The sequence below is a fragment of the Sceloporus occidentalis genome, unplaced genomic scaffold, assembly GCF_023333645.1.
Source record: "Sceloporus occidentalis isolate IW3139 unplaced genomic scaffold, rSceOcc1.0.p SCAF_30, whole genome shotgun sequence".
Taxonomy (NCBI): domain Eukaryota; kingdom Metazoa; phylum Chordata; class Lepidosauria; order Squamata; family Phrynosomatidae; genus Sceloporus; species Sceloporus occidentalis.
The window spans coordinates 4,799,343-4,815,577 of NW_028317010.1; the positions used below are offsets into that span (position 1 = coordinate 4,799,343).

Sequence of the window (16,235 nt, forward strand, 5' to 3'; positions counted from 1 at the left end):
TGACAGGATGCCTGAAGACTAGTGATTACTGGACACAGGTGCCAACTCGTATATGGTCACAACTTATGGAAACGTTATCATTTCAGTTTCTCACATTTTCATGACCTTGACGACTATCCTCCAGGAGGACCTTTCACAGACACTTCTCACCGTCTTTTTCCAATCTTATTTTTGTTCAGTATTTAATCTACCTGTGAAACATGTGAGAAAACAGCAAAAAAAATCTGATAAGTAAAATAACAGAAATATATGTGTATCTAATCTTTGGTAAACTAAAGCTAACTTGACACGTTCATGTTATTAGTATAATTTACACTTTGAAATGTAGATGTTATTTAGTATAGTAAATTAAAGTACATTGTGTAAGTATTGTGTAGGTAATCTTGAAATGTTATTTTACAGACTTTAACAGAGAAATAAAAAAGCTTTCCTCATAAAAAAACACATCCCCTACCATCAATGTTTGCAGAAGATAGTTTGTGCCAGAGTTGAAGGGTGTCTGAGACCCCATGTGCAGAAAGAACTTCCATTGATAACAAATGGAGAACTTTCTTACCAGTGATTGGCTGCTTCAAGATTGTTGCAAAAAAACAGACTGCAGAAGGGCCGGTGCTTTGCAGATTGGAAGCTGCAGCTTCTCACTACATTTAATGAATGTATATTAAAGAACTAACAATGCACTTTAATATGCATTCTTAATTGGTGTGGTTGTACGGGACACCAGACCTTTCCCTAACAATGTACCATAACTTGGCTAAAGAAAATTTCTTGGTCTGACATTTACCTCACTTTTTTAATGTAAAGACAGCTATAAGGCATCAATAAACATATAGTCTGTTACTATTAACATTTTCACATATGTTTCTATTTGTCTTGAATCTGCTTGGAACATATTTAGGTTAAATATAAATGTTTTCTGCACTCTAGAACAGGGCACACAACTCCAGTGCCAGAAGGGCCGCGAACAGGCCAAGAATGCTGAACAACAAATAATTGAATGAGTTTTTAATTGAGATGCCTGTGTTCAAGCTGGGCCATCCAAATATTTTTGACTGTTTCCAGCCCTCCTGTAATGGAATTGTGAAGTCCTGGTCTAGCCCCCTGGGACCCAGCTATCCTCTAGTTATCTAAAAAATAAAAAGAAAGAATCCACAGCTAATGTATTGTCATACATATAGTTCATGTAAACCTTCTGCCCTATTCTTTGAATGCAATGTTTCCCAAGGGATGCATACAAGCCCGTTATTAGCCAGCATATCTTACTTCTTGGAGGCTAGCTATGGTGCCAAGGAACCAGTAGGCACTATTAGGGTTTTATGGCCATAGTTGGGAAGGAAACTTAAAGGGACACTCCAGCCATGAATGCATATGACCAGTGTGAAGAGTTTTGTAAATTAATTTGCCCCTTTCCCACCCCCAGCTAAATGCCCTGCAGAAGACGCATTCGGCCGAATGCGTCTTCCGCACGTGATGTACTCACCTCTAATCAGATTCAGTTGTGGCTCTGCTGAACAATGCATGTATGGGGTCTGTTGAGACCTCAGTCCACATGTGTAAGTTACAGTGATTTCAATGGGAGCGTTTTCTTGTTACTGGTGGGCTGCTTAAGCTGTCAATCAGTGACAGGAATACTTCCATTGACTTTGTTGGAAGTACTATACTACCATTGATTGACAGCTTAAGCAGCCAATTGGTGGCAAGAAATTTTAGCTCATGAAGGAATAAAGAAGATTTTGCAGCAAATTCTGCGTCAGGTGTTTTCTATTTTTTTAGCTTTGGAAGAATTCATATTAAAGCACTCACAGAGTACTTTAATATGCATTCTTCTACTGAAGAGTTGTCAGGAACATTAGACCCTCCCTATAAAAGCACATTCGGATACAATTGCTGTCTGTACAAAGATTACCATGTTTAAAGAAACCTTAGCGTGCCCCCCATCTGACAGATGCAGTCGACCTGTCAAACAACCCTAGATGCTAACATAAAGAAAAAGCCTTTATCCACTTATCTATCTAGTTTCCTATATCAAAAAGGTTGAGATATATTGATTCAGCTGCTAAATGGGATGTCAACATTATTTAAAAATGTGTTTTATTTTTTCCCTATGCCAGTCAGAACATCCATAGCAACTGTACTCGCAGTCCTCACTCTAACAGCCACTTTCAGTGTCACATGAAGGAAAGCCTCTCCCCCTGTAAGTAGTTACAGTGTGAGGCAGCTCACTGCCAGCCCTGCTAACTCATAATTGCTTCAGACCTTACCACCTTCTCAGTGTCATGGGCAGAGGGGTGGCAGCTATCAGTGAGTCCGACATCACAGTGAGCGGTGACCTTTGCACTTTCCGGCAGTGCACCTGCCTGCGGGTACCGTCTAGTTGGTGAAGGGGCGTGTAAAGAAATGTGTGCCCGTGTGTGATGCACTAGTGGGGGTGTGCACTAACTGTGCCCCTGCTCACCAGGACGTGTAGCGCTGCTGCAGATGGGGCGGGTCTTTGCGCTCACTCCCTGCCATCCAACCCAACTGCTGCTGGTCAAGGTGTGCGGGGCTGCGCTGGGGGTGATGTTTCCTGCAAGGTGCGCGTGCTAGAAGTAGGCGCGCCAACGAGCTCACTGAACGTGGAGTGCGCATGCGCGTTCACAACTCAAGGCAAATTGATTGGTTGGTTGGCTCCGGTCACCTGCCAGCCCCTACTGAGAAATGTTTCAGGCAACTCCGGGCTTCCGAGAAAGGGGAGAGGGGTGCAAAGGGGGCGGGCAGTCGCTACTTCCCGGCAGTCACGCCTAAGCGTGTCAATGAAAAGCGCGTTCTTCTGTCACATGGAGGCGGACCGGGGCGCGTCAGGTCTCGGCAAAGCCCCTCGGTGACAGCCATGGATTTTTACACGGCGGGGAATACCGGGGGCTTGGTGGGGGGTACATGTGTTAACAAGAAGTCTTCTCTATGACTTTGCTAGCCGTAGTTTTTCTGTACTTCCTCCCTTACCTTTTTGCAAAAGGTGATATCATGGGAAGAATTTAAAGGTACGCCCATGTAACCCTTTAAGTGACAGCTGTGAGCAATGCAATACTCTCACTTTTGTATTTTAAGGTGGATTGAGTTGGCCACGGAATAGCCCTGAGAGCATCGCGTTAATCGAGGGTCATTTACTAAGGATATTCAAAAGCCACCTATAGCATTATGGAGATGATGAATTATTTCTTTACACTTCCCCACTCTGCGCAAGTGTAAGCCTTCAGTTAACCTCCTAAATCTGAGGTTCGGTGAATACAACCCACATAGAGTGCTGCTGAAACACTGGGTTTTTGAAGTTCAGTGAAAGTTATGTTTCACTGCAAAGTTTGATAAAGAGTCTAATCTCCATGGATACCAATGGAATGGTACATCAGATTGGAACGTTTCAATGGTTGCCATGGCGACAAGGTATTTTACACACAACCCCAAATATGCATTTGATATTAACACCTAATCTTTAAAATGTTTACTGAGAGGGTGGTAGATAAATGGAACAGCAGAAGTGTAGAAGCTAATACAGTGAGTGAAGGACTAATGGGTTTTTAGTACCTGATATATAAATGATATATTTTGGGTTTTTTTCCAGGACGAGTACCTTTTTCAAAACCTTGTGTATATATATATAGATAGATAGATAGATAGATAAACCATGATTTCGTAAAAATATTTTTTAAAAATATATAGCTAGATGAAATATATATATATATATTTACGTAATTGTTCTGATTTTGGAAACACCCAATTTTTTATGCATTTTTACCCTTGGATCTGCAGTGATCTTTGATCTAAATGTAGAAAAAAAAACCCAACCCTTTATGGTTAAAAAAAAAAAAATGAGTAACTATACAAAGACTAGTGATCACTGGTTGGTTGATGGACTTACATAGATGTGCCTCACCATAGGCCAGCAGTAACGATCATATTAACTCCGGTTTCCTAGCCACTGCATGCACAGAATTGCCTATTGGTTGCAGTCCTGACTACGATCGTGGCAGCAATTAGCCGTGATCAGTGACAGTGGAGGATATAATATGTCCTCATCATTAAAAGCCAGTTTTAGAGGTACATACCATTACATCCTCTGGCTTTAAGGGTCAAACATGCATAGGATAGGCATAAAGCTATCTTGACTCTAAAACAAGAACAAGGATTAATTAAGGATTAAGTCTAAGTCTTAACATCAGAAGAAAATGGGCAGACAAGACAGTCAATGGCTCTTATCTGCTGTCAAATTCCATGTTTCTGTGTTTAAAAAGGTTCTTTGAGACTCGAATCCTTCCTTTTCTAGTAGCTTGTGTTGGATAGATTACAGTACCTTGCAGTCCTAACACTCGCAATAATGTGCGTTTCAACACCACAATGGTTTACCGTACTACATAAATAGGTCCAACTATTTAGGTAAATAGGTAAAGTTTAGTTTAATACTACTTCACTCCAATGTTTAGATTACTTGGAGATCAGGTGTTTAAGAGAACAAATTGGACAAGTCTCCCAATATGATAATTGTCAAGCTATTCACCAAATACTATTCAGGACTGTCAACTAAACTTTCCAGGGTCACTTACATTCATGGGCTGTGATATGCCAAGTGTATTGAATGCTCATTTCAGCAAACGGTGAGATATTACCATTAAAATGTAAAGGCAGTAAGCAATCTGATGAGTTTCAGCTAATCACATTTCTGAGTGATCTTGCCCCAACAACCAAAGGGATGTTCCTGCTCAGGAGATCATCCCTTGGTTGCTACATTGTTAGGACCACTGTAGCTTTGCAATCTCCTATAGCAGGGGCGTCCAACCTGCGGCCCTCCGGGCGCTGCAGGACTACATCTCCCATAATGCTCTTTTAGCTGAGGAGGATGGGAGATGTAGTCCTGCAGCAGCTGGAGGGACGCAGGTTGGACACCCCTGTCCTATAGCATTATAAAGATCCTTGGCTGGATATGCCAAGTGTATTGAATGCTCATTTCAGAAAACGGTGAGATATTACCATTAAAATGTAAAGGCAGTAAGCAATCTGATATGAGTTTCAGCTAATCACATTTCTACCCAAGTAAAATTTGGTTCAAAATTAAAGCCGTGCTTCACTAAAGACACCATGAGGAGGATTCATAAGACGGCAAATATACAGAAGAAAGTAGCAGTAACTTTATTTTGTAAGTCACCGTTTTGTACCAGATTGTACTCAGGCTGTACAAGAATTTATTTGTCCTTAAGGTACAAACATTTCAATCATTCTCCTCATGCAAAAAAAATCCTTGCCATGTTCACCAGCACTTGCATGTTAAGTACATAGTTGGCAGGATCAATCCATACTACAGTTAAGTCTTTGCTCATTAACTACTAAATCCAAAGATGCAATTACATACCTCAAATACTGTTGGCACCTCAGCAATTATTCAAAAAAGCAGGTGCAGCCAGCCATCAGCTGGCATTTCAACAGACGGACTTCATGTATATTTGTATTCAGTATAATCATATTAGCAACTTGTGCAACGGACTGTATATCAGTTTTATTATTGCGTTACCAGATCTGTGATGCTTCTTTTTTAAATAACAACAGTACAAAACAATACAGCCTCTTTTCAGCAAGAAAATGGAAGTAGAGATAGGTTATGTAAAGTGATTCTGGTGAAGTTTGAAGAGTGATCTTGCCCCAACAACCAAAGGGATGTTCCTGCTCAGGAGATCATCCCTTGGTTGCTACATTGTTAGGACCACTGTAGCTTTGCAATCTCCTATAGCAGGGGCGTCCAACCTGCGGCCCTCCGGCTGCTGCAGGACTACATCTCCCATAATGCTATTTTAGCTGAGGAGGATGGGAGATGTAGTCCTGCAGCAGCTGGAGGGCCGCAGGTTGGACACCCCTGTCCTATAGCATTATAAAGATCCTTGGCTGGAGATGCAAAGCTTTAACTGATACAGATTTGTTGACTTCTCGAATAATGTATAATCACAGAAGGCTGCATAGATTTAGTTTGTGCACTCAATCATCTATAACCTATTCTGTACTGATAGATATGACCTTTAGATATGAATAGGAATTAAAAGTACCAAAGGAGCAGAGCGTGTTAATTCACCATTTGCCTTTTCCTAAAATACAAATCGCTTTCTAGCCTACCTAGCTAGAGGCAAGTATAATATGTAGTCATCCCTATTTTTAGGACAAGTGAAAGAGAATATAGCTTTAGCAATGTGATCATCATTTCATTACATCAGTCCTAATACAAAGTGACCACTCACTGATGCAGGTCTGTTAGTCGTCCTTAAATTATTTCATTTCATTTTATTTTTAGTGTCTGTGCATTGAAGTGAAGAATGATCCTAAAATAAGTTATGCATGTATCCTATTCAGTACATTTTCTAGCATCTCTGTGGTTTTACATACTAACCAAATGATCTAATTTAGGAGGTTCTTTTAAAATAGATCCTAAAGGATCTGGAATGCATGGGGAAACACAACTATAATCTACAATTAATTGTAACAAACATGGATACCAAGGCTGGGTAAGCAAAACGTTTTTGTGCACTTGTAACCTATAACATAGTATTAAAACATTATTTTGTCATACTCATCTCAAGGGAGGTTAATTGGCTACTGGGCTGCTGTGATTTGAAAATCTGGGGCCACTGTCAGAAACCTTCTATGTATATTTAGCAATTCCACGTAAATCCGCCAGGGTCTGCTGAGTAACAAGGGCTTAAGACAGCATTTACACCCTGACCAGATTCAATGGGCCAGTCAGGGCCTAAAGGTCTGAGATCTGAGTTAATTATTTTCTTTTTCTAACAGAGAAACTTCTGATTGCTATATGACCGACTTGCAGCATTCTTTTTAGTGTAAGAGTAAAACTCTACACTACAGAAATGAGGGGAGACCGTTGAAAATCACTATAGGCCATCATGGCCTACACTACAACCACAGAGTGGTTAAATTGGTATGCTTGATGATATGTTAGTTATAGGGGAAAGGGGACTTCCATGGCTGTGGAGGTGTGATGATAAGCATGTTTCAATTTGTGTATTGGAGGGAGTGTATGTCAGTGTTACTGTGCTAGAGTGAATGTATATGCTTAAATGTAGTTATGTTCAAGTGTGTACATATGCGAGTGAGCGTGTATTTTAATGAGCATGTGTATATTAGTTACCAGGAGGGGAGGGGCAACGAGCCGAGGGGCTCTAAAATTTTTAGCCCCCCAGGCCAAAATGTTCCAGGAATACACCCGTCAAAGGGATGAAGGAAGCTGTTGCTATAAATGGTCCCCAATTATCATCATGTTCTAAATTTGCTTGAGCAATATACATGAACGTCTTCTTCAAATATATAAAATTATTTGTATTACTTTATAATCTCTTATTTAAAGTAAAGCCACTCATTTTGTGTCAGTTTTCACAAAATGTCAAATAGCGGAATAATGTTATTTTTTTGTTTATACATAAAATACATTGTAACATAATTTAATAGAGTTTAGATTAATTGCAATTCTCAAGTATAAAAATGGCTTGACCCCAGCAAGTGTCTGATTACATTTCAATCACATCTGCTTCAATGCTCTGTGGAATGTTCCACTCACCTTTTGTCAAATTTCCACATATACTTAAAACATCCTAGTTTCAACAAATAATTAATTAGGTTTATTTTCTGTATCAACAGCAAAGACATGGTCGCAAGGTCCTACAACTCACATCTACAATCTTTTAGATAAATGTTTCCCAATTTATTGATACTACCTTCTTTTGGATCAAGAATAGGAAGGTTACATAAAAGCACCGAACTTGATGGACTTAGGTATTTTTTTCAACCTTATGAACTACCGTATTTGCTCGATTATAAGACGAGGTTTTTTTCAGAGCAAATGCTCTGAAAAATACCCCTCGTCTTCTAATCGGGGTCGTCTTCTAATCAGACCTCAAATAGAGGTCTGATTATGAGACTAAGATCCAGATCCCCCGCACCGCTGCAGGGGACCTGGATCCTCCTGTCTCCCCCCCACACACACACTTACCGGTGCTTCCCGCTGTATTGCCGGGGCAGCGGGTTGACGTCTACGCGATCCGCATAGACAACGTCCGCTGCAGCCGGAAGGAGGTGTGGCTAGCAGCGGGGGTTGTCTGCGTCCGTCGCGCATACCTTCCCCGACTGTCAGAGATCAGAGTTCCCCACAGGGGAACTCTGATCTCTGACAGCCGGGGAAGGTATGCGCGATGGACGCAGACAAACCCCTGCTGCCAACTCCACCTCCTTCCGGCTGCAGCGGAAGGAGACGTCAACCCGCTGCCCCGGCAATACAGCAGGAAATTGGAAGCACCGGTAAGTGTGTGCGTGTGTGTGTTAAATGGGGGCATAGGGCATTTCTGGAATGCCTTATACCCCTATATGCCACTCTGGCACTTAGGGGGTTAAAAGGCATATTATGGGGCAGAGTGGCATATAGGGAGGTATAAGGCATTTCAGGAGGCAGAGTGGAGTTAAGGGGGCATTTAATAGAGCACTCTGCCTTATACCTCCCTATATGCCACTCTGCCCCATAATATGCCTTTTAACCCCCTAAATGCCAGAGTGGCATATAGGGGTATAAGGCATTTCTGGAGGCAGAGTGCTCTATACAATGCCTTTTAACTCCCTTAATGCCACTCTGCCTCCTGGAATGCCTTATACCTCCCTATATGCCACTCTGCGCCATAATATGCATTTTAACCCCCTAAATGCCAGAATGGGATATAGGGGTATAAGGCATTTCTGGAGGCAGAGTGGCACATAGGGGGTCAAAAGGCATACCATGGGGCACAGTGGCATATAGAGGGTTAAAAGGCATATCATGGGCCACAGTGCCATATTGGTGTGGCAAGCCTAGGGGCAGATGTGCGTAACTGGGGGACAGGTTGGAAAATACAAGGAAATAAAAACTTAAAATTATTTTTCTCAATCATAGCTTTTATTAAAAAAAATAGTTTACATGAATTAACATTTATTGGTAAAACTTTTTTCCTTTAGGGTCGTCTTATATTCAGGCTTTTTCTTTTTTTCCTAAGTTAATATTCAGATTTTGGGGGGTTGTCTTATAATCAGGGTCGTCTTATAATCTATATATATAATTATACTATGTACAATATCAAATACCAATTTGTATATTCACCAAAGTAGGACATAGAACATACACACACCTTGCTAGTACTGGGTTGGACGCCCTTTTGGCTTTAGAACTGTCTTCATTTTTTGTGACATACTTTCTACAAGGTGCTTGATTTTGGTCTATATGGGCATGATGGCATCACGCAGTTTCTGCAGATTTGTTGGCTGCACATGCATGATGCAAATCTCCGGTTCCACCACATCCCAAAGATGCTCTATTGGATTGAGATCTGGTGACTGTGGAGGCCATTGGAGTACAGTGAACTCATTGCCATGTTCAGGAAACCAGTTTGAGATGATGTGAGCTTTGTGACATGGTGCGTTATCCTGCCTGAAGTAGCCATCAGAAGATGGGTACATTGTGGTCATAAAGGGATGGACATGGTCGGCAACAATACTTAGGCTGTCGCGTTTAAACGATGCTCAATTGGTCCTAAGGGGCCCAAAGTGTGCCAAGAAAATGTCCCCCGCACCACCACCAGCCTGAACCGTTAATACACGGCAGGATGGATCCATGCTTTCATGTTGTTTCCTCCAAAGTCTGACCTTGCCATCTAAATGTCGCAGATGTAATCGAGAGTCATCAGACCAGGCAATGTTCTTCCAGTCTTCCAATTTTGGTGAGCCTGTGCGAATTGTAGCCTCGGTTTCCTGTTCTTAGCTGACAGGAGTGGCACCCGGTGTGGTAGCTGCTGTAGCCCATCTGCTTCAATGTTCAACGTGTTGTGCGTTCAGAGATGGCATTCTGCACACCTTGGTTATTTGAGTGACTGTTGCTTTTCTGTCATCTTCAACCAGTCTGCCCCTTCTCCTCTGACCCCACAACTGCCGCTCACTGGATATTTTCTGTGTGTGAAAACCCAGTAGCTCAACAGTTTCTGAAATACTCAGAGCAGCCCGTCTGGCACCAACAACTATGCCATGTTCAAAGTCACGTAAATCCCCTTTCTTCCCCATTCTGATGCACAGTTTGAACTTCAGCAAGTTGTCTTAACCATGTCTACATGCCTAAATGCATTGCGTTTCTGCCAGGTGATTAGCTATTTGTGTTTACAAGCAATTGAACTGGTGTAGCTAATAAAGTGGTCAGTGAGTGTATGTTTGCAATAGGAGTTGCAGTTTCAACTCAATGATTTCAGTATTCATAATGACCTGCCAACCCTGACAATTTATATTGTTTATATCAAAAGAAAGACACTAAAAATAGGGTTTTGCAAGAAAGAGTGGAAATTATACTCCTTCTGGAATATCTTCATAGGCGTACAGTTGCCCTTTATCAGCAACCATCACTCCTATGTTCCAATGGCACATTGTGTTAGCTAATTAAAAGGCTAATTGAACATTAGAAAACCCTTTTATGATTTTTTAAGTAAGTGTTTCTCAATATACCTTATTGGGTTTATTAACCAAAGTAGGCACCTGCAGGAGAGTTGCAGTTTATCAACTTTTATTTTTTATTACTTCTCAAAATAAGCTGTACTTCTGTACAATTACCATTTTTAATATTATCCTCAAAACCCAGTCAGGTTTATTCACTAAAGTGGAAGTTTGCAGGAAAGTTGTAGTTTCAACTCTCCAAATCCACTGTGCATTATGAAACGCCACTCTAAGTGAGCTTCTTGCACACTATGAGCTATACTGCATAGTTAGGTATTTTAGTGTGTCTTCTTCAAGGAAAAGTTCACTGGTGTTGATCCTTCATAAAGTAATTGATTAAGGTGGTGCAGTAGACATTGCATATCTGGATTTCAGTAAGGCCTTTTACATTTTCCCACGTAGAAGACTTATGAGTAAACTGCAATCTCTGAGTTTAGATCCCAATACTGTTGAATGAATTAGACATTGGCTAAGTGACATAAAACAGAGGGTTGTAGTCAATGGTGTATATTCAGAGCAAGGTCTTTTTACCAGTGGGGCACCTCAGGGATCTGTACTTGGACCCATTCTCTTTAATATTTTTATTAGTGATATTGCAGAAGGGTTGATGTTCCTGGAGGAAGAAGCCAAATGGTAAATGGTTTAGGTAAACTGGAAAAATGGTCAGAGCTGAGGCAACTGGCATTTAATGTGGATAAATATAAAGTAATGCATCTAGGGTATAAAACCCCAAGGAGAGAGTATAGAATATTTGATACTGTTCTAACCTCAACGTGCAAGGAAAGGGATTTAGGGGTAATTATTTCTGAGGATTTAAAGGTAGGCAGACAATGTTGTAGAGCAGTGGGTAATGCTAGCAGAAGGCTTGGTTGTATAGGGAGAGGTATTAGCAGTAGAAAGAGGGAAGTGCTCATGCCGTTGTACAGATCACTGGTGAGACCTCACTTGGAGTATTGCGTACAGTACTAGAGACCATATCTTGGAGAAAGTTCACAAAATGGCTACTAAAATGGTTCATGGATTACAGGATAAAACTTACCAGGAAAGGTTAAAGGATCTTAACATATACCGTATATTCCGGCGTATAAGACGACCCCCAACTTTTCCAGTTAAAATATAGAGTTTGGGCTATACTCGCCGTATAACACTACCCCTCTTTCCCACGCACACCAAATAAAAATTGTGAAGAAAGCAGGGAGATAGAGAGCAGGGAGAGGGGGCTGCTTCAAGGGAGTCTGTCACCTGATCTGAGCGTTTTAGACCGCTCAGATCAGGTTATAGACTGCTTTGGCCACATTCCAAAAGTACCGTACCTTTATTAGTGCTGTCCCTCGCAGAGATCTTCCAAAAAAGACTTATGATGAGGTCTGGCAAGTGCCCAGTAGCAGCGTTAGTGGAGCAAGAGCGGCGCTGTGCCCAGAAAAACACGCCTCTTTCACTCGTCTGGCCCGCCCCTTGTATCCGATTACCTCCTTCTCTGCCTCTCAGATCTTGCTCCTGAGGACTGCAGTGAAGCGGCGCAGGTGCGCGATCTGAGAGGCAGAGAAGGAGGTACTAGGATGCAAGGGCGGGCCAGACGGATGAAAGAGGCGTTTTTCTGGGCACCGCGCCGCTCTTGCTGCACCACGCCGCAGATTCTCTGCAGATTCTCCAGTCCGGCTCGGTAAGTTTTAGTACCCGGCGTATAAGACGACCCCCGACTTTTGAGATTTTCTCGGGTTAAAAAGTCGTCTTGTACGCCGGAATATACGGTATATAGCCTGGAAGAAAGATGTGACGGGGGATATGATAGAAACATTTAAATACTTAAAGGGAATCAACAAGATAAAGGAAGGGAGTTTATTTAACCCCTTCGTGACAATTGCCGGTCCGGGCACGTCACTGAAAATCGTGACGATTATGACAATTGACGTGCCAGGACCGGCACGTCTTTAAACGGGTGAAAAAATCGATCCGTGATCGATTTTTTCACTCAAACGGTGTTGCTCTAATGCCTCGACATCGAGGCATTGAGCAACACCAAAAAAAACATTCCCGCCCCCCCCCGATCGCTCCTAGGAGCAAAAAAAAAAACATGTTTGAAAGACTGCACGTCTTTCAAACATGGCGGCGCCCGCCGCCGAAAAACGGGTTTAGGAAGCGATCGCGAGTCGCTTCCTTTGCTTAGCTGGTGTTGCTAAGATGCCTCAGTATCGAGGCATCTTTGCAACACCTGTTTAGCAAAGGAAGCGACTCGCGATCGCTTCCTAAATGCTCAACTTACCTTCCCAGTGCCGGTGTCTTCGAAACACACGCGGTGTTTCAAGATGGCGGCGCCCATCAAGCCGGGGGGCGGAGCCTGCTGACATCATCGGGGGGGTGTTGCTGGATGTCATGGACATCCAGTGAATAACACCCCTAGTGGTCAGATCACTCATAAGAGTGATCATGATTTGATAAATCAAAGGCAATGTTTTCTAAACATTGCCTTTGATCAGTATTGGATCTGCCCCCCTCCTTCACTTGCTTCTAGTGAGGGAGAGAGACAGATCGGTGTGTTCCCTAATAAAAATATATATATATTGATCCAAAGGCTCTTATAAGAGCCACCCATATAATATTAACCCCTTCATTGCCATTGATCACTGCATAAACAGTGATCTTGCATAGTGGCAATTGTTTTTGGGTTTTTTGTTTTTTTTACATGTTTTTTTACTTTTTTTAGTTTTTTTTACTTTTTTTTAGGTTTATTTTTTTTTTTTATTATAGCCATTAACCCTTTCCTTCCCCACTATTTTTGCTGCAATTCTTACCATGCAGCGGTATACGGCTGAGGAGGCGTATGCCTTTTTGGCCACAGATTCTGAGGCCACTGATACAGCGTCAGATTTTGACGTTGGTCAGTTCACAGATACATCTAGTGATGTATCTGTGGCTGTTAGGACGCCTACCACACGTAGTCGTGGCAGTGCACCAGAGGCATGGGTAGCGCCTAATAGGTACAAGCCAGCTATCCCTCCTTTTTCTGGAATTCCTGGCATCAATATTGATGTTACAGGATTCACTCCACTGCAATTTGTGCAGGTTTTTTTGGGAGACGATGTCTTGGGAGACATTGTCACACAAACAAACATTTATGCCCAGCAGCACCGTGCTGCTAGCCCTAATTCTTTTTGGGCAAAACAGCCATGGACTCCCATTGACGTGCCAGAATTTCTTAAATTCTGGGCACTCACAATGTTAATGGGCATTATAAAAAAGCCCTCCATCCGCTCCTACTGGAGCACCAGCCCCATCTTTAGTACCCCCATTTTTGCCCAAACTATAACTAGGCAAAGGTATGAAATGATTCTTCGTTTCATGCATTTTAGCGACAACAGCCTGTGCCCCCCTAAGGAGGACCCCCAGTTTGATAGGCTCTACAAAATCCGCCCCCTGATTACCCATCTCGCTGCCAGGTTTCCAGAGGTTTATACACCTGGAAAGAATATCTGCGTGGATGAATCCCTAATGAAATATAAAGGAAGGTTGGGATTCAAGCAGTATATTCCTTCCAAGCGCTCTAGGTATGGAGTGAAGGTGTATAAGCTCTGCGAGAGCGAGACAGGATATACTCATGCCTTCCGGGTATACGAGGGTAAGGATAGCTACCTTGACCCTCCAGGTTGCCCAGATCATCTGGGCACCAGTGCCAAGATTGTTTGGGACCTAATATTCCCCCTTATGAACAAAGGCTACCACTTGTATGTAGATAACTTCTATACAAGCGTCCCTTTGTTCAAGCTGCTGTATTGTTTCGATACGGTAGCTTGCGGTTCTATAAAAAAGAACCGCTTGGGTTTCCCACAACGCCTGGTACGAACCCGGCTAGGAAAGGGGGAGACCTCAGCTCTACGCCAAGAGGAGCTTTTGGCATTGAAGTTCAAGGACAGAAAAGAGGTGTGCATGCTGAGCACCATCCACGATGAGAGAACCGTGGAGGTTTCTGTCCGTGGCAGAGCTGGGGTCACTACAAAGCCAGTGTGCATCAGGGCCTATAACAAGCACATGGGTGGAGTTGATCTGTCAGATCAACTCCTACAGCCCTACCTCATTATGAGGAAGACAAAGGCCTGGTACAAGAAGGTTGCAATTTATCTAATGCAAATTGCAACCTATAACGCTTTTTTGCTGCACAAAAAAGCAGACACTGGGCTGAAGCTGTCTTTTTTGCAGTTTCAGCTCGAAGTAATTTCAGGTATCTTGTACCGTGATGCACCTGGTCCCCAAGTAGTGATGGGAACCAACAGAATTGGGGCTACCCATTTTATTTTTAAAATCCCCCCTACAGCAAAGAAGCAGAATCCCCAAAAGAGATGCAGGGTATGCTACAGCAGGGGGCAAAGAAAGGACACCACATTTTACTGTCCAGATTGCCCTGGAAAACCTGCACTCTGTGTCGGTGACTGCTTCAAGCTGTATCACACAGTTTCCCATTTTTAATTTTTTTTTTGTTCCTGCTCCATTTTTGTATTTTTTTTTTATTTTTTGTTACATTTACTGTTTTTTAGCTTTTATTTGCTCCACCATTTTTAAGCGTTTTTATTTGCACTGTCAAGTGACCCCTGTGTCCATTCCGTGGCATGAGGGACCACTTAAGGTGCTAGATCAAATCCCTTCTTGGAGATAGGCCAGGCTTTCTTGTAACCTGTCCCTACTGATAGTTGGGTACAAGCATTTTTCTTTACCCAGATGTAAAATTCCTACTGAATTTGAATTGCTCATGTTCCAAATGTGGCCCTTTTGCCCCCAAACAATCTGACAAACCCATGCATGTGGGGTATCAATGTACTCAGGAGATGTTGCTGAACACATATCGGGGTGTTGTGGGACAGTGACATATACCAGGAGCTGTAATTTCACACCTGAAGTACAAAGTATGTGAAAAAAACACCAAAAACAATTACTATCCCAAACTTTGACAAGGGTTGGTGGTAGGATTAGTGCATGGAAAGGGTTAAACTATCAGCATCTAAAATACCCTGGGGTGTCTAGTTTTCAAAAATATATGGTTTGGTGGGGTAAATTTAATTTGCTGGCTTCAAAGATGCCCCAAATACCACATAGAGACAGAATTACCAGATTCAGAGAAAAATGGTTTTGAATTAGCAAAACTCTACTTGTACTTATTGCCCCATAACGTGTAGAAGAAAGCAAAAAAACATAAAAACATTGGGTATTTCTAAACTCGGGACAAATAGTAGAATCTATTTAGCAGGTTTTTTCAGTAGTTTTTTATGATGAATAAAAGATTTTTCAAATAAAAGTGAGAAAATGTGTTTTTTTTTCAATTTTTCGTCATATTTTATTATTTTTATTATAGGAAATTACATCATATGAAAAAAATTCTGGTGTCTGAAGAAAGCCCTTCTTGTCCTGAAAAAAACAATATATAACTTGTGTGGGTTTAGTAAATGGGTTAAGAGAAAATTACAGCTAAACACAAACACCGCAGAAACGATAAAACAGCCATTGTCACGAAGGGTACAAAAAGTAAAATCAGCCTTTGTCACGAAGGGGTTAAAAGGAGAAATACTATACCACAACAAGAGAACATAGTCTTACGCTAGAGGGGCAAAGGTTTAAAGGTAACATCATGAAATGTTACTTTACGGAAAGGGTAGTGGATGCATGGTACTGTGTTAGTACAGTAAAGACATTTAAGCAAGCATGGGATAGGCATAAGACTAAGCTAG

The 16,235-nt window shown here is 41.9% G+C and overlaps 1 non-coding gene across 1 annotated transcript; it reads left to right on the forward strand.

Moving 5' to 3' along the window:
• The first annotated feature begins 15,085 nt into the window (after positions 1-15,085).
• On the forward strand, positions 15,086-15,215 carry LOC149298945 (small nucleolar RNA SNORA35). The gene has a single exon (XR_016272389.1). It is a non-coding gene; the product is annotated as a small nucleolar RNA SNORA35 (small nucleolar RNA).
• The last annotated feature ends 1,020 nt before the right edge of the window (positions 15,216-16,235 follow it).